This window comes from Balaenoptera physalus (assembly GCF_965194825.1).
Source record: "Balaenoptera physalus genome assembly, chromosome: 21".
Lineage (NCBI taxonomy): Eukaryota > Metazoa > Chordata > Mammalia > Artiodactyla > Balaenopteridae > Balaenoptera > Balaenoptera physalus.
In genome coordinates this window covers 32,250,797-32,268,860 of record NC_138902.1, presented here as the reverse complement: position 1 = coordinate 32,268,860, position 18,064 = coordinate 32,250,797, and the positions used below count along the sequence as shown (strand labels likewise).

The window sequence follows — 18,064 nt, the reverse complement described above, 5'->3', positions numbered from 1 at the left end:
GGGGCTAGGGAAGTTAAAATGCCACAAATCCCTCTTACTGATATTTAGCCACTTTTTTCTTGATTATGTGTTCCCCTGGTTGCTGTAAAGCTTTAGAGCAGATAAAGTTGATTCTGACAGTTTTTATTAGCTGTTTTGTGGAGGAACTGGCCCATGGAATTCCCTCCTCCACTGTTTTCACTGTTGTCACTCATGTACTTTAAAAATATTATATATATAAAACAAAACATGTGTGTGAGCTAAGTGCCAATACCTTTGGTATAGAGCAAATTGGAGAGGAGAAAGATTGAATGAGAAGAAGGGAAAAGGAAACTGGGGGGATATTGACCAACCCAACCTCAGGCACCAAACACAGCACAGTCTTCCTAGAAAGTTATGCAGTCCATGTGTCTGTTCTATTAGAGGAACAGAGTTTGGTTGCCTGTAATAGAAACTTGGCTAATACTGGGTCAAACAGATAGGAATTTATTTGAATCACATAACGAGAAACCTGGGATGGATAGGCAAGGGCTAGGGAAGTAACCCAGTGATGCTGTCAAGAACACAGGCCCTCTTGGTCTTTCTCTTCACTGTCATTAGAATATTGGCTTGCACATCCTCTGTTGTTGCCTTTTGATCTCAAGATGGCTGCTGCAGCTCCAGATATCTCCTGTGCATTCAAGGCAGAGAATTGGCACGAGCCCTTTTCCTGGTGTTTTTGTTTGTTTGTTTGGTTGGTTGGTTTTAAGTTGGGACAGAAAGCTGTCCTCAGAAGACGTCTTATGTTTAATTAGCCATGAATAGGTCACATGCATATTCCTTTCAGTCACTGGCCAAATTGCCATGACAAGGTATGATTCTTTCCTTAGGGCTGAGGAAAGGCCTGTGCTTCAAGAGATCAAAGGATCAGGGTTCTGTAAGCCAGCAAGAAAGAGGGAGGGTAGCTGTCAGGTAGGCAATGGACAGTGGTGGCCATGGGCAGAAACTAGGAGGGGTGGCAGATAATGGTGGGAGGTGGCTGCTTGGAAGGTCCATACTGGAGCAAGCTGTCATCTTTACTGGGGGAGCAAGGGGGCTAGAAATGAAGATCAGGAAAACAAAATGTCCAAATAGTTATTTAATGGGGGTAAAACCAGAAGGGTCGACTCAGCCGAAGAAAGCCGAAGCCCGTGGCATTTCCAAAGCTGGAACAGGGGCCCGGAGCCCGCGTCAGGGCCCAGATGGAGCAAATAGAATTCTGTTGAGTGCCTTGTTTCTGGCTCTGGTTTTCGCCTGGTGGGAGTTTACGTTACATTTAGAGCTGGCAAGCAGTTTCTGGCAGGTGTGGCAATCTCCGGGCCCTTAGACAACCAGTCAACTCTGGGTATAAACACAGTGTGCCGGGGCTAGCAGATTCCAGCATTGAACTGGAGATTGGGGAAGGGTTTTTCGGGGCCAACTTGGGAAACTGGCAAGAGTCCCAAACTCAGGAGGAGCCAGACTTACTGGGCACTTACCAGGACGAGAGCTTGGGAGCAAAGCTTAGGGGTGAAGCCCTGTTATTTGAGGGAGTGGAGGCAGGCTGCGGTTAGGGAACTAGGAGCCCTTTGATTAAAGCTGGGACTTTAGGGAGGGACTGGCAACTAGCGCTACCTGATGTAAGACCCCAGGGTGGAGCTGGCTCGGGTTAAATGCAAGGTCTCACATCTCAGGGTGCGATTGGGGTGGGAATTGAAGATTTGGCTGAGGCTACTGCAGACAGGGATCAAGTGGTCCCACTTGGGGAGGGAGAAGAAAAGATGTAGCTTCATAGAGGATAGATACAAGAATATTTTGGAGATAGCACTTATGGGACTTGGCAAGAGGAAGACACGTTGGCGTTTGAGCCTTGGTGGCTGGCTTTATCAAAAATATGGAATGTCAAAGCAGCAATCATTTTTGATGCTAAAACCCCTTGAGGTGGGGACATTAGAAATTGATTATGTGAGACTGGGCTTGGGAGAGAGAGTACATCTGAAATAAAGGCTGGAGTCATCCACATCAAGGTAGTGATGGAATTGAGACAGGATAGGAGAGGGCATGGAGAAGGAGTTCAGCTTCTATGACATGAGAAGAAATCATTTCCTCAAATGGTTGTCTTTGTTTCCTATTTATTTGATTTCCCCATGAATTCTTTTTCCAGATCTCTCGTATTTCCGGTTGATTCTTCTTTCTTAATTTTTTCAGTTATACCCAATTTTCCCAGATATCTACATTTTCTTATGCCTAAAAGGCTTATTTAAATTCTTCAAGGATTAAAAAAAAAAATCAGATATCAACTTTCCCATCCCTCAGACAAGGATTTGTGTTTATTCTTTATGATTTCCCTTAATAGTAATTGTTATTTATGGATAACTCCCAAGATTCTTTAATGATAGTTCTTTAAAAAATGGCCAAAGAAGAATGTGTTGCTGCTTTCTCCTTCATTCTGTAATCATGCAGCAAATGGGAGGAAGGGAGATGCAGTCTTATCACACCCATATCAAAATACTTCTATAGCTTCAACCTTCTGACCACACCCTCTAGCTTGGAAGGAGTGTTCCTTTAAGCCATGAAGGATTCTTTTTTCTGTACTAAGTTAGAGGTGGGATTTTCAAGATTTATATTAATAAGGAAAAAGAAAAATAATTAAAATCAATATCATAAAATAGATGGTTTCATAAGTTGGTGTAAGAGTGCCTAAGTACAAGCAATACATAGGAGAAAGGTGTATGGTCTCAACAGTCAGAATGGCTAAATCTTTATTTGAACCTGTGATTTTGGGGGTAGAGGTGTCCACTGGTTTTTTCAAACACACACGGCAAATGTAAAGAACTTTCCAGAACTGAAGTCAAAGCTATGGGTAAGGTAACCAAGTGTTGATGAGATCAGGACACTTTTGAGAGCAAAAGTCAGTGTTGGGAATAATTACACACCGGAACTGTTCGGCACAAAAAATAGGACTTATGGTCACCTGAGTTCTAGACCTCAATAGTTTGTTCACAGGTCACATAATTTAAGGTGCAATGAAATGAAAGTCAGGCATTTCCTCCTGTTCTGGCCTCTAAGTTGAAGTGCTGTTTCGTTATGTAAAATACAGGTGGTTCAAGGGCCTGGAAATGCCAAAATGAGATTGTCGTAGTCGTTAGGCTTTTCCTGTTGCTTTTCAAGTCAAGGTGACGGTGTTTGGAGACCATGCTGAGTGGATTCAGGGCCCAGCCCTGTAGGTACTTAATGACTTCAGTGTGGGCTTTTAATCTCCTGCGCAAGTGTTATCTTACTTGCCCAGACAAGCCTTCCCCATTCTAGGAGAGTGTGGGAAAATTAACACTGCCAGAGTGACCGGGGAAAGAAAGAAATGTCTGAAGCTAGTTATGAATTGCATTAGTATTTATTTTAATGCGGTCTGGAAACGTACAGCTTGAAATCTCTGTGCTGCTTAAGGAGAGACCAGCACCCTTCCATGGAGGTAAAAAAAGAAAAAGAGGACTGAAAAATATACAGAGCATGGCAATCTTTACTGCTGGAGCTAGCTCTCAGGAAACCTGAAGTGCTGAATGTAATAAAATGTTGACAGCAGTTTCACTTAACATGCGGGAACTCTGGACCAGAACGACATCTTTGGCACCAAAGGAAATCAGGAGAATAAAAGCAGTCGTCAGGATTTGAAGTAAAGCCACAGATTATTACCATCTGTACATTTTCCAGACCCCGTGCAAAACCAGAAAGCCAGGACCCAGACCGGAGAGTAAGTATATTGAACTCTGGGGTATGTTGTTACAGGGAAGGAACTCAGAAATTGGTCTGAATTTTAAGTACAATGCTTCATAAAACCTGACAAATTTTTTTTTGTCTGGTGACCGTGTCCTAATAATTCATTTGTGGAAAATCTGGAACATCAGGAGGAGTTATTTGTGTGTTTCTTGTGGGAGCTACCATTGTTATAAACCTTTATTATACCAGGCCTTCGTACTTTCATGGTTTCTCTGTAAATGTAGCGTTATTTGTAAATTGCTCTCCAATTTCAGATTGTTCTTATACAGTGTGTTTTCGTGTTCTTTCCAGAAACTTGTGGAAAGATCATCATGGGACACATTTCAGTGTTTGGATAAATGATTGGTTCATCACTGTCACATATCACTTAGCTAGTATTTTTCTGTTTTTTATCCAAAAGAAGGTACTTTCAGATGAGCCTGCATTAAACGTCTTTAGATTAATTTTCTGCCTCATGTTGACTGACATTATAACTTGAGCCAACAGCTACCTTCCCTACAGTTGAGACTTGTATAGAGACTAAGCATAAAACACAGAACTTTTAGACTGTGTGTGCTTTAATCAGGGCTGATGTTTGTTCAGAGATCTTAGACCTCAACTTGTAAACGCTAGCCCTTGAAAAGCTAGATTCACTGAGCGGGGCTGGGGATGGGAGTGGGAAGAGGGGAGATGAGCTTATTCTTTTTCTATAAAAAGAGAATGTATATTTTAAAATAACAAGTAGTGAATAAGACAGGCCAGTGTATCTAAAATGTTTACATAAAAGAGTTAAATCCTATGGCAATGGGACCATTAGGTAAACTATTTGACATCTCATTGAGAAATAGAAACTTTCTTATAAATGGGTTTGATATAAAGCTCTGAGAATAAAATTTAATGGGATGGTTTTAACTTGGAAATAGCAATTAATGACAGATTGCAGAAGTCAGCCAATTAATTGTCACTTAGTGCTTTTCTATCCAACACATATGAAAGATTGTTTATAAACAGGGAATATTTTTTTTAATGTGCATACGAATTTCGTATAATACTTGGCAGCTCTTGGCTAGTTTGGCAGCATTAAAATCTTAGCTCTTAGACTAGTCTTCTGGATATGAAATGTTCCATGGATAGATTTGTTCTTTCCTTGCAAGCCTGTAAATCTTAATGTTTAGCAAGACATTCTTCTCTGCAATGTTTTTCTTCAGTCAACTTAAATTCTCAGCATAATTTAATATGAAGTGTTTGGCCAAATTAAAATGAGGGAAGGGTCCCACACCTGTTGAACCCTAGGTTAGCAACTACGTTGAATCACACACATTGTGCTTAATTCTGAAAACTACTCTTCCCAATGTTCATTTTGCAATTAAGGTGTGTATATGAGTCTCTCTTACCGCAGGGTGTGCTTTCGTGTTAGGACAGCCCAATCCATTTCTTTAATTAATGATGCAGATTCTTAGTTCATAGACCAGTCTCAGGGGAGTAATTTAACATATGTGAAAGGGCTCATGAAGCTTTCTGGACTCTTGGGTCCTATTTGATAGATTATTGCTTCAATATATTAAATGGACCCCAGTGTTCTAAAAACAGTCATATAATTTCCACATGTTCATTTTTTCTTGCTGGAAGGTGTAACTTACAGCAAGAGTAGCTTAGAAATCCAAGCTTATTCTTGAAGAAAAAGTAATAGGCATGTTTAGCAAACTTTTTAAGATATCTCAGTGTGCGAAAATCTTCAGTGAAGTTTATGAATATGTTTCTAACATGTTTTTAAATGTCTGTGTAAGCATCTTAAAGCTTAAGAGAAGAAGTGCTAAATTGGCATAGTTGATTTCCCCTCTTGCAAAATACTTGTGAGCAGCAAGGTCATATTCAGCAGAAGATATAGTTGGAATGACGGGTTGAGGAATGTTAATGATTTGTCTGGAGGTGTGCGAGTGTGTGCGAGCCCTTCTCGTCCATCCTGGCTTCTTCTTTTTTCTTTTAATATTTATTTATTTATTTGGCTGCGTCAGGAATTAGTTGCGGCATGCGGGCTCTTCCATGTGGCGTGCGGGCTTAGTTGCCCGGTGGCATGTGGGATCTTAGTTCCCCGACCAGGCATCGAACCTGCGTTCCCTGCATTGGAAGGTGTATTCTTAACCACTGGACCACCAGGGAAGTCCCCATCCTGCCTTCTTTTTGAAGTGACAGTTGGCATTTTAGCTGCTTAGTGATGCCAGCTCGATAGGAATCTTGAGTTCATCACGCAAATTCTGGGACCGCTCGGGTCCCAGCTGCTCCAATGTGGGTCAGGAGCAGGGCAAGCCTCGCCGAAGCTGGCAGCTGCCTTGGCAGGTCTGTTCTGAGTCAGCTTCCCGTCTAGAGTTTCATTCCTGGCCTGGCTGGGGGCTCCCTGATTGGTTTGCGTGGAGTCTTGCTGCAGGGTTGTACCTCTCACGGAAACGTGCTAGGTGTGCACCCTGGGACCCAAGCAGGCCAGCCCTAGGAGATCCGTCTCCAACCAAACCAAGGGGCCACCCAGGGATCTGCCTCCCTGGAAGCCGCCGCGGCTCTCAGCCACTTGTCCCCGGCTGACTCGCAGCGAATGGCAGGGTGGTCCAGAATCATAAAAATGTCATCTTGCGAGTAGCTGGCAAGGACCCTGGGGCATGGTAACGCCCTTGCCTAAGATAATGGGGGTGTTTTGCTCTTAGGGAAAAAGGGGATGAAGGTGTCACGTTGCTACTTTAAAAATAGTTTTTTTTTGCAGTGGTGTCTGTTGAAAAGTTACCGCATATGTATTCATGTCGGTAGCTCTCTTCTCTTTGGCACTTATCCTATGGGATTTAAGCCGTCGACTACCAACTCTCATCGAGAATTTGCTATGGAAAGTCCTGAAGGTTTGGTCCGTGCCATCTAAATGAGGAGAGAAGGCACATGAACAGCAGCGAATAATATGAGTGTATAATCAGAGCCAAGTTGTGTGGTGCCGGCCCGAGTGCTGCAGGGGCTCAGAGGACAGAGATGCAGCCAGCCTTCCTCGTCCGTCTCAGCGGTAATCCTCCTGCCTCCTGCGAGGTCGTCCCAGCCCAGCCACCTCCCGCTGCAGCCTAGACCCTTTGCTTCCCGCGTACTAACATGTCAGGATCCGGCCTCTGTGAGTTTGAAGTCCTGCCCTGACTCAGCTGCTCCTCGAGCTCTGTTCTTTTACCTCTGCACCACGCTACCTAAAAGACTGTGGTGCTTTCGTTCATTCTTTTGTCTTTGTGAAATTATCCTCCCCCGAATCACCAGTAACCTTGGGATGGATGAACTTTTTTCCAGCCCTGCTCCTCTAGCTCTCAGCCACGGCGGTTGTTGTTGGTCTCCTTTTCTCTTTTGCTCGTCTTGCTTTCTGGAAAGTCGCTTTGTTTCTGTTTGGCATCCATTCTGCATCTGTTTGATTGGCAGAACTGCTCCCGCCCACACTTAGGTGAGAATTTCCCAAGTTTCAGGCCCACCTGTCTCCCTGTTTTCGCCGTCGGATTTGTCCACTCACCTCCTTGAGCTGTCACCGTAGAGGACTCGCTCATCCACTTCTCCAACATGTATTAAGTGCCTCGGCACCAGGCGTGCATCTAGGCATTGAGGGCGGCACGGTGACACGACAGGTGGGAGCCCGCCTCCTGGAGCCTGTGGTCCAGGGAGGAGGAGAGACAGGTACCTAGCTCACGTCAGTACAGTCGGGAAGCCAGCCCGTGGGGAGGCATACTGGTCCTATGAGAACCCCTGGGGGCACCTGACCTGACCCGGAGCCCTAACCTCTCTCTTGAACTGCAGGCTCTCCTGGGTGACCTGTCGCCACCTCAAGCACACCGTGTCTAAGAGGAAAGGATCTTTTCCTCCAAGTTATGTACCCCCCATACTGTTCTGTTTCTGGCAAGGGAACCAGCTCGTCCCTCACCTACTTAGGCTGGAAACCTGGGCGTCACACAGATTTCTGATTGCCCTTCAGTTCCTCACCCAGTCTCTCACCCGCTTCTGTCAGCAACTCCTCCGTAATTGCTCTCAATTCTGCTCCCTGCTTTCTATTCCCATTGCCACTGCCAGCGGCCAAATCCTCACCACTGCCTTTCTGCCCTCTTTAATATTTATAAATGGGCCATTTACTGATTCAGAGGAGGTTTACCAAAATTACCCAAGTAGTTCATGTTCATGGTGGAAACATTTTAGAAAATACAGAAAAACAAAGAGAACGAAGGAAAGAAAGAAGGAAAAGTCACGTTTCACCACTCAGATAACATTCCTATTAAAGCTCTGATATTTAACCTCCTAAACTTTTCTCCACGGTATCCACATATCAAAATATTCTCATATGTAAAACTGTGAAAAATATCTTACAAACTGTGATTCTATTCTCTGTATTGTTTTGGAGCCTACGTTTTTTTTGGTATTTATATATGTTCGTTTTCCGACGTCTGTAAATATAATTATTTGTAATAATTTTTCATGGCTGAAATAATTTGTACTTTAATCTGTACACCATTTCAATCATTGGTACACCACTGCTAGGTCATCTTCTTAAAACATTTTTCAGTCTTGCTATTCTTCCGTGCAGAAAACCATCAGTGGCTTCCTATTGCCTGCACACACACACACAAACACACACACACACACACCTTCCTCTTTATATAGGGCGGTTTTTCTGACTTTCTTCGTCTTCAGTATTCCTTCCCTCATCCGGAATAAGATTAAACCACATTTTGGTGGTTATCATACAAGAACCCCTTATATGGTACATCTTGCAGGATGGAGGGACCTCCAGAATGACGGAGGGACGGTCATTGGCATGTCCCCAGCACTCGCTCAGCACCTTGCTTCTCCCCCCGTCCATTCTCTCTTTTCCTTCACTGCTGTCCAGTGTCCTGGGGCTACCGATGTGACCAAGGCCCCTCCGAGCCCCGGCTCCTGTGCAGTGAGAGTGGGAGACAGCTGTGTCAACACACGGATGCAATAGGGCAGGACCATGGTGCCACGGCGGCAAAGGGCTCTGATGGGGTGACTTCGGAGCTAGTCTTGAAGTGCGCCAGGAACTTACCAAGTTAAGCTGGTGATCAAAGAGGATGGGGCAGAGAAGTCTGCAAAATGGGGCGCCATGGGCAGTCCTTGGAAGGAAGGTGGGGAGCCGGAGTACGGGTGTGGGTATGGCCCTGGTGAAAAAGAGATGGCAGGTCCGGGCGGGGAAGGGCCTCTGCAGGGAGCTCTCAATCCACCCAGACAGTCTTCATCAGGCCAATTAAATGGTGAAGCACAGAGAAGCAGCCTGGCCCTTGCTCCCCAGGAAGTCATGATAGAAACCAAGATCAAGTTCTGTGTTTTTATGATTTTGATATTATAAGTCAAATCTGGAAACCCAGATGTTACTGGGCAATCCAGCTTATTTTATTGAACTGACTGGATTTGTTTTTTTCTGGGCTAGCAAGAGACTAGAAAGCCTTTATGATGTCTTAGACTTCCTTTTCTTCGTCTCAATATTTCTTTTATTAGGATTAGTTCATGTCAGTTTTATTCACTCATATAAAGGCAGTTTAGAGTGTGTGTGTGTGTGTGTGTGTGTGTGTGTTTACACATTTGTCAACACATTAAAGCTAGGCAAAACTATAACTATACCTCTTTGGGGAAGAAGCGAAAACCCTTTTTGCTGTTCAAAGGTAACACATAATTCTACAATTAGATATCTGTGTTTTTAAAATCACATCCCTTTTTGCTGATGTCTGTACCCATTTTGTATTTAGTTCACTGTGAATTTTTAACTCAAAGAAAATAACTCACTCCAGCTTTTGAATAAGGAGACAAGGAGTTATTCAAGCTTCACAAATAGAATCACAGTGTTTTAAATTGTGAGGGATTTTCCATTTGGTCCAACCTCTTCATTTTACAGAAAAGGAAATTGAGGCTGTCATAGGTGAAGCAATTTGCCCAATGTGATGCAGCTAATCAGCAGCTCAGCCAAAATCAGAATCCAGGATTTCTGACTTCCAAGTCCTATGACCTTTCCTTTGCCCAATGCCTCCATCCTACTTAAAAAAACAAAAGGAAAGGAAAAAAAAAAAAAAAAAGAAGTGGAGAATTGAGCTGACACATTGCTTTAATTCTCCTGCCTCTTTACAGAGTGTGAAAAATCCTGATGTACTTTAAAAGAAACATTTAAAAATGTATCCGGACTTGTAAAGAAGATCAGGAATATTTGTGATATGCTAATTAGAACGTATCTCATTATGCAGGAAACAGGAAACTTGGCAGAGGGGGATGCTTTTCAGAGTAACTTAAGAAAACTTCAAAGGTAGGACAAAAGAGTGTTCTTTTTATTTATTTGATAATGTGTGGCTGCCATCAAATTTCTGATAGGGTCTGACACCTTTATAATAAGCCCCATAGAAACTGGGGGATCTGTCAGACACATGGAAGGAAAAGTAAACAATTTCATTTCCATGTGAGTTTCCTCAGATGTAAGTGAGGGCCTTTCCCGCAGGGCTCACCTGCCAGGCTTCTTCCTGTAGAGACTTGTCTGTGCTACCATTAGTCATTTGCCGAGGGATTATATTTTGGCAGCCACGCTAATCACTCCAAGGTGACCCACTAGTTGGAGAAACAGATCCTTCTCCGTTGTTACGGAACACAAATCCAATGATGCGAGTCGTTATTTGGGGGAAAAAACGACCAAAGCGTATTTTCTCCCCAGGCTGCCAGTTTCCCCAGATCTCTCCTAACTAGAAGCACCGTTTCTTCCAAAGAAGTTCTAAGTGCCATGAGGAGAAACACCAGAACTTGGTCAGATTTCAAGTTCAGGAGTAGACCTGAGCTCCCGGATGAGAGAAGAAGCTGCCCCCTGCCCCTGGGGAGTCCAGAGAACCACCCCGCCCCCATAGGAGTGGGTCATCCTGTCACCTTGGCAGGGCCTCACCCTGCTGCTCTGGGGCAAACAGTGCCCCTCCTGCCCACTGTCTGCCGCTGCACCCGACTAGACCATTTCTGGTGTGTTTGATGCAAAGGTGAAGTTGGCCTGGCTGTGAAGTTCATAGGTACCCGAGAAGGTGAGGGGGAAGGCACCTGCACCACCCACGAGGAGCTATGCAATGTTTGCATTGGTAATGTCATAATGGCTCAGAATCTTCCTGCCTAAGAATCCAGTTAACTCCTGCAGGGGCGAGGTGCTCTCATGTCTCCCAAAAGGTTATCTGTGGAACATCAATCACAGACAGTGCTCATGAAAGAAGGGGTCCCTGTCGAGTAAATGTGGGCATGGGGCACAGTGCCCCCTCCCCCGGAGAGTCCCAATGTAAAATGTTGTAAAGGCTCTGAGAGGTTCTGCAGTAATGAAATACTTTAACCCAGCCATTTCCCACCCGTGGCCACAGAACCGCTTTTTATACGCAGCATCCATTGACATCTGGGTCAGTTCTCGGAATGCCTTTTGGAAAATACCAGCCCGAAGAGTTGCTATTTAGTGTTTACTAAATGGTCTCTTGAAAGAGTTCAATTATTTCGTGAGCCTAAAACTCCTCTCTATGTGAAAGGATTAGAAACCACATTCGTAAAGCACTTCCATATGCTTAGCACGAAGAACCTGGACAAACGGAGATCCAAAGTGTTGAAAACCATAAATCCACTCCTGTTTTGAACACTCCTGTTAATTACTTTGTCCTTTGAACTCACAGCATTTCCATTACTATGGTGCCGTGATGGGCTTGTACTTCTGGATACTAGAATGTCAAAGCCGGAACCAGTCTTATCTGGTTTAAGAGAGAAATATTCTGAACCACGCATGGCTTTGATTTTGGATTATTATCTACGAGGATGTATACGTACATAGAAAAGAGTCCATTTATAGATCCCTTGCAATCTTCTGTACCTGTTGCCATACAGATTCCTCTTTTAATTTTTTTCTTGCTCTTACCTAGGGATTTACACAACTATAGCTGAAGTTGCAGGAAATGTTTTTGATAGATGTTCACAGAAACCTTCCTGAATTCTGGCAGAGTTTGTGGGAAAGTGCCTGATTTCACTTCTAGCTTCAACTTTATAATTCCTCACAGATTTTCATGTCTGCTAACACTTGTGTTTCTCCCCGTTTCCTAGCTCGAGCTCCATCTGTGTTGTCTTCTTCATTTTCTTAACTCTGTGGTCCACACTTTTTAAAAATGTTACTTTATTTTAATACCCTGCCTGGAGTTCAGCACTTCTTAAATTAGGTTCTCAAAACAAAAAACTTTGAAATATGAAGAAACACAGAGGTAAATGGGGCTTTTTACTGCAGGACTTCTCAGTGCCTTTAATATTCTAATACACATTGTTAATCTCCAGAAGGGAGATAGAACAGTATTTAACTAACTTATTTAACTACTGAACCTCTACCTCAACCCCTTTAATAGCATCTTGTAAGAATGTTATTCTGCAAATCCCTCTTTGCACCAAATCCAAACCTCTCGACCTGTATTTTCCTTAACCATTTCTCCAGCATTATGTCCCATTACCCCTTTGATTATCTGTCCCAGTAAAACCAATTGTTTTATAATCCTCCTGGAAAACGTTGCATTTCCCTGGGTTTAATCTCTTCTCATGATATTCTCTCTGTCTTCCCCATGGATCCAATGATCTTTCCTAGCAAATCTGGAATGCTTTATTTTCTTTCTTCTGCACCTATATCAAAGATCACAGTTCTTCAAATCCCAGCTCCTCTGGGAAGACTTTACTGACCAAACAATCCACTAAGAATCTCTCTTGGAGCTATTATGATCTGTACCACACCTTTAGCCAGTACAGGCTTTCCTCGGAGATATTGCGAGTTCGGTTCCAAATACTGCAATAAGGCGAGTCACAGGAATTTTTTGGTTTCCCAGTGCATGTGAAAGTCATGTTTACACTATACTGTAGTGTATTAAGTGTGCAATAGCATTGTGTCTAAAAAACAATGTCCATACCTTCATTGAAAAATACTTTATTGTTAAAAAATGCTGACCATCATCTGAGCCTTCAGCGAGTAATAATCATTTTGCAATAGTAGCATCAAAGATCACCATCACAAATATTAATAATGAAAGAGTTGGAAATATTGCGAGAATTACCAAAATGTGACACAGAGACGAGGTGAGCAAATCCTGTTGGAAAAATGGCACTGATAGACTTGCTCGACACAGGGTTGCCGCAAACCTTCAATTTGTAAAACACGCAGTATCTGTGAAGGACAAGAAAACGAGGCCTGCCTGTATTATGAATGTTTACTGACTTGTGGTTTATCACATATATGCTCTCTCTGCTCCTTGGGGCTAAAACCTGTGTGTGTGTGTGTGTGTGTGTGTGTGTGTAAAATCTCTCGCTGAGCTTTGCACACAGTGGAAACTCCATATCCAAAAGGATAGTTTGTATTTTGTTTAGAAGACTGGTTATTCATCTCTCTTCCTGGATACTAGGAGTAGGATGGGGCAGGATTGTTGGGTTACCTACCTCTTGGTCAATGAGGTGGGCAGAGGCTTTAGAAAAGGAACGAACAACTGCTGTAGAAATCACAACAAGCAAACATATTAAGCACATAGAAGGGTGAATACAAAGCACTGTTATTTTCCCTAAATGAGCTTGCAGTCTGTTGGGGAGATATACACAATTTAATAAAAAGGCCATGCTAGTTGTACCCAAAATCATGATAGGAATATGGAATTGAGGATGGTTAATGTAGGGTGGCACGGGGGGCTATAGGAAGGCAGATACAAGGCACGTAAGGGATGCGAAGAACAAGAGTCACCAAAGAAGAAATAGTGATTTAGGCTAAGAAGAAAGGCGAATTACGAGTTCGGAAGGCAGAGAGGAGGGAAAGGAAATTCCAAGCAGAGGGAAAAAATCCTGTGACTGATGCCTAGAAACAAGAAACCTTGACGTGTAGGCTGCATGGGGAGACATTGTGGAGACCAAGCTGGGGTTTGGGGGAGTCCTGTTGTGAAGGCTTTGAACCACATGGGCACGGAACGGCCATTGAAACAAAGTTTAAACTGGGGAGCGATGCGATCACTTTGGTAAAAATGGAGGTCGAAGCTGACTGCAGATGAGAAAAATGAGATTGCCACGGGTCCAGCTTTCTTTGTTATTCCCAGCAGACCTGGGTGCTGTATCAGGAGCCGAGAAAACTTGCAGCCTAGTTGTGGGGAGAGAAAGATGTGCGTGCAGGGGACCATTTCAGCTCCTCGTGGGTGGTGCAGGTGCCTTCAGCTCCCCACCCACCTTCCAGGGGCCACACCTCGGCTCGCTCTTTGATAACAAGAGCTCAGCCCCTTCAAGAAGATGAACTGGCCCTGAACTTGAACACCTGATTGCCGATTCCCCTCGCGGTCTCTCTCTCCAGTGTCTCTAACTGGCAGCCTCCAAGATATCATATTACACCGAGTGAGGAAAGAATGTTCTCCACGGTGAACCTGCCCTGACACTCTTAAGATCCTGTTCCCCCTGGTGTTCTGAGTGGGATGGTTCAGACTTCAGAGCTTCCAGGCATGGTTTAAGAGCCATCTGTTTTAATCAGGCATGTTGTATGATTTATGGAGAGAAAGATTATGTCGGGGGAGGGGGCTGGTATATATGATACCTTCCTAATTAGACCCGAGTTATTGTCTAAGTGCAGGGGCCCAGGCAATGATGTGTTTGTATTTTTTTAAAAATATTTATTTATTTATTTGTTTATTTATTTTGGCTGCACCGGGTCTTAGTTGCGGCATGCATGTGGGATCTAGTTCCCCGACCGGGGATCGAACCCAGGCCCCCTGCATTGGGAGCGCAGAGTCTTACCCACTGGACCACCATTGTTGCTTTTCGTTCAACTGCTCTTTCGCTTAAAGTTTCAAAGCCCCTTGCTAGTGTTTCTAAAACAGCAACAATTTGTATTCTGGGAACTCTCAGGCTTTTGCTTTTTTTACATAAAAACTACTGGGTCGTCCTTACAATATTTATTTTATGCCTATACCACCTCCCTTCAAGATAAAAATAGTTAACAGTTTCATAACACTTACTAATGCTCTATATGCCAGACATATATCAATACAAACTCATCTAATTCTCCTAGTAAAGCCCTGAAGTAGACCCTGGTGTTCTTATCCCCAGAGCGTAGATGAGGGAATTGAAAGAGAGAGAGGTCATGGTGATAGGAATGGTACAGCTGAGATTTGAACCCAGGCACCCAAGATCTGCAGTCTGTGCATGTAGACACTCCATCATATTACCTTTCCTCAGATAATTTTCACATTACTACAGTGTAGAAAGATGCTGCTAGTGCCATCTTTTTCTAAAAGAAAGATATATATGTATTTTAACTAATATTCCAGATAGGAATGATGCATTTCCCACTAAGTTTATCTCTTTCCTTCCCAAAAATCCTTGTGGAAAATACACATGACATCAAAGGTTGCCAGGTGGACTTGTTTGTAGGATGTGGTACAGGAAGTGGAGTGACTTGGAAACTGGGGGAAGTGAGTTTCAGTTTTGGCATCGACTCAGATGAGCTCTGGGACCTTGTACATGTTACTGGACTTTTTTGACCCTGTTTCTTACGAGTACAAGGATTTCAGCCTTAAATTTCCAGGAAGCCATCACACAGGACAGTAAGAGAAAGGGTTTTGGCTGCAGGATCAAACTCTTGAGAGAGATGCAGGACCAGGGCTGGTTCCTCTCAGGATGACCCGACCTCACAGAACTTTGCTGGAAGTTGTGGAGTCACAAAGAGCAGGGACAGGCCGATCTCCCAAAGAAATGTTACCTTTAGATTAGATTCACCTTTGTATTTTTTCTGGTGTGCTATTTGTCATTTTCATAGAATGATGGGTTTTTTCCAGATTATAAGCTGCTACCGTTTGGAACTTTGTCACTGTTTCCTGTTAGCACAAGCATATGCATCGCTAACAGAGGAACAAAGGGTAAAGGAGCTTACATTTCTTCCCCCTGTTGTTAGTTTTGTCTATGAATCAGATTTAACCTGAGCCCAACATCTTGACAACACTTCAGGTGTGACTAGCGGCCTTTGTGCTCAATGGTGATAACGTTAGAGCAACTGCGAGTTTTGAATCAGATTGTTATTCTCATTCTGAATTTAATATCTGATTTGTAAGATTTCTCTTTGGTTTCTCATAGTGTTTTTTTTAATAGATCTTTATTGGAGTATAATTGCTTCACAATACTGTGTTAGTCTCTGTTGTACAACAAAGTGAGTCAGCTATACGTATACTTACATCCCCATATCCCCTCCCTCTTGAGCCTCCCTCCCACCCTCCCTATCCCACCCCTCTAGGTCATCGCAAAGCACCAAGCTGATCTCCCTGTGCTATGCGGCTGCTTCCCACTAGCTAACTATTTTACATTCCGTAGTGTATATATGTCGATGCTACTCTCACTTCGCCCCAGCTTCCCCCTCCCACCCCATGTCCTCAAGTCCATTCTCTATGTCTACGTCTTTATTCCTGCCCTGCCACTAGGTTAATCAGTACCTTTTTTTTTTTTTTTTTTTAGATTCCATATATATGTGTTAGCATACGGTATTTGTTTTTCTCTTTTTGTATTGTTGAATGAAACATTTTCCTGTTCAAAAGGGGGTTGAGAATCTAACAGATTATTTGCACCAAGAAAGACATTATTTCATTCTATGGCATTTTGCACCTTTGGGATCCCCTTCTTATTGCTCTTTCTAAGTTTTACATTTAACTTTTCTTTAATATTATTGTACTTAAGAAATCTAGGAATAGAGCAAAATTTAGGCACATGTAAACATTTAATCACCTGGGCCTTCTGGTTGTCAGTAGTAGAAATCTTTGAAGTTTGTTTTCTTATAACTCGTATATTTGGACTGCTGATTTGGTTGTAAATTAGACTTTATTGCAGTCTTGATCTACTGAGACTCTGCACTCACTTTAAAGGGTATAAAATATTAGCTCATGGACAGTTAGGGGCAGGTAATATAAGTCTACGTAAAGTATATGAAGTGATCAGTGTATTTTATTTTGTAAATCATGATGTCTAGAGTTGAAGCAATTCGTCCTCACGTTTGCTGTCTGTGGTACAAACTAGAGGAGAGAACGAAAAGCTATCTTTTGCTTCTAGCTCTTTTTTTCCATGAGCAGGGGCTATTTTATGTGTCAAGGAATCAGTGGCTAAACCTTCTGTCACTGTGTTTCAGTTCTACAGCTGCCTGTAAACAACTTTATCAATCTTAGAGTAAATCAAGGTAGGAATGTGTTCACTCCATACATATTCCAAAGGTGGGTCCCTCAAGTGTTTAGAAAACAGTTTTTCTCTAAACCTCCCGTTTTAATTTCCAGATAGCACTTTTTTAGGAAATTCCACCAAAACTCTGATTGATTTTGAAACTCCCAGATTGCCTTTAAAACTTACCGAGACTGTTTACCGAGGGTTTAAAGAGTGATTTCAAAAATATGACATAGGAAGAGAGGGTGAAAGAATAGAACTTATTAAGCCCAAGAGCCCAAGGAGCAAAGGGCAGCATGGTGAAGGGTGGACATGCCTCTTCCTGGGCTGGGGGACTGAGGGCAGTGGTGCCAAGTGAGCTTTCAGAGAATAAGTCTAATTCCTTCTTGATCAGATCACCATTAGAAGCATAGAAAAAGGTCATAGTCTCTCAGAACAGTGGCCCATCCAACCATGAGCCTGCATTACAGTGGGACTGGCCATTACCTGTCCTTTGTCATCCTGAGAACAGATTTCCCTTTAGGAACTTGGGGTATGTTTCCCATCCAGGCTCTTGTCCCATATAGTTAATGCTTGGCCTGTGCCATTACTTTTGGTCCATTGATGTTCACTGAGCCCCTTTGCTGGTCCAGGTTCTGTGCTGAGCTCAGGAGATACAAAGGGAAATAGCTTCTCCTCTGGATATCTCACAGCCCCACAGAGGGTAATAGATGGGGATTTATCTATTACCCTCTGTGGGGTAAATAAGCAATTTATCACAAAGTGCCACGTGTCACTAGAGCGCCCACGGAGAGGTAGGGATGCAGAAGGAGAAGTCAGAGCTCCTTCAGCTTTTCATTCGTGTCGTTTGAAATTTGTAGGGAATGAAATTAATATGCCTCTCAAACACTGGAGTATATCCAATGTCTGGGATGTAGGTACTTGCTCGGCAAGTCTGTATTTACCCTAAATGTGTCTCTTTAGCATTATCTCCGTGACTGCAGCCTCTCAGTGGCATCTGGGGGGAAATGTTAAGAAAACATTTGGACATCAGGCCAATAAATCACAGAGACTATTTTGCTAGTCAAGTGTAGTGACATTTTTAGGGAAGACACTAGAATCCCAGATAGCCATGGACGATCACTTCTTTAAGTCCTTCCTA

General features: G+C 43.2%; 1 protein-coding gene across 6 annotated transcripts in view; it reads left to right on the top strand.

The window, feature by feature from the left end:
* STOX2 (storkhead box 2) overlaps positions 1 to 18,064 on the top strand; it is a gene marked incomplete at its 3' end in the record, with an annotated part of 209,569 nt that overhangs the window by 51,009 nt on the left and 140,496 nt on the right. The window contains exons 1-2 of one of the 6 annotated variants that reach the window (XM_082444794.1): positions 1,593 to 3,724; positions 9,975 to 10,033. The exons of 4 other annotated variants lie outside the window; for them this stretch is intronic. Of the gene's footprint in view, positions 1 to 1,592; positions 3,725 to 9,974; positions 10,034 to 18,064 lie in introns of those variants that run through there. One more of the 6 variants, XM_082444792.1, reaches the window with a different exon arrangement.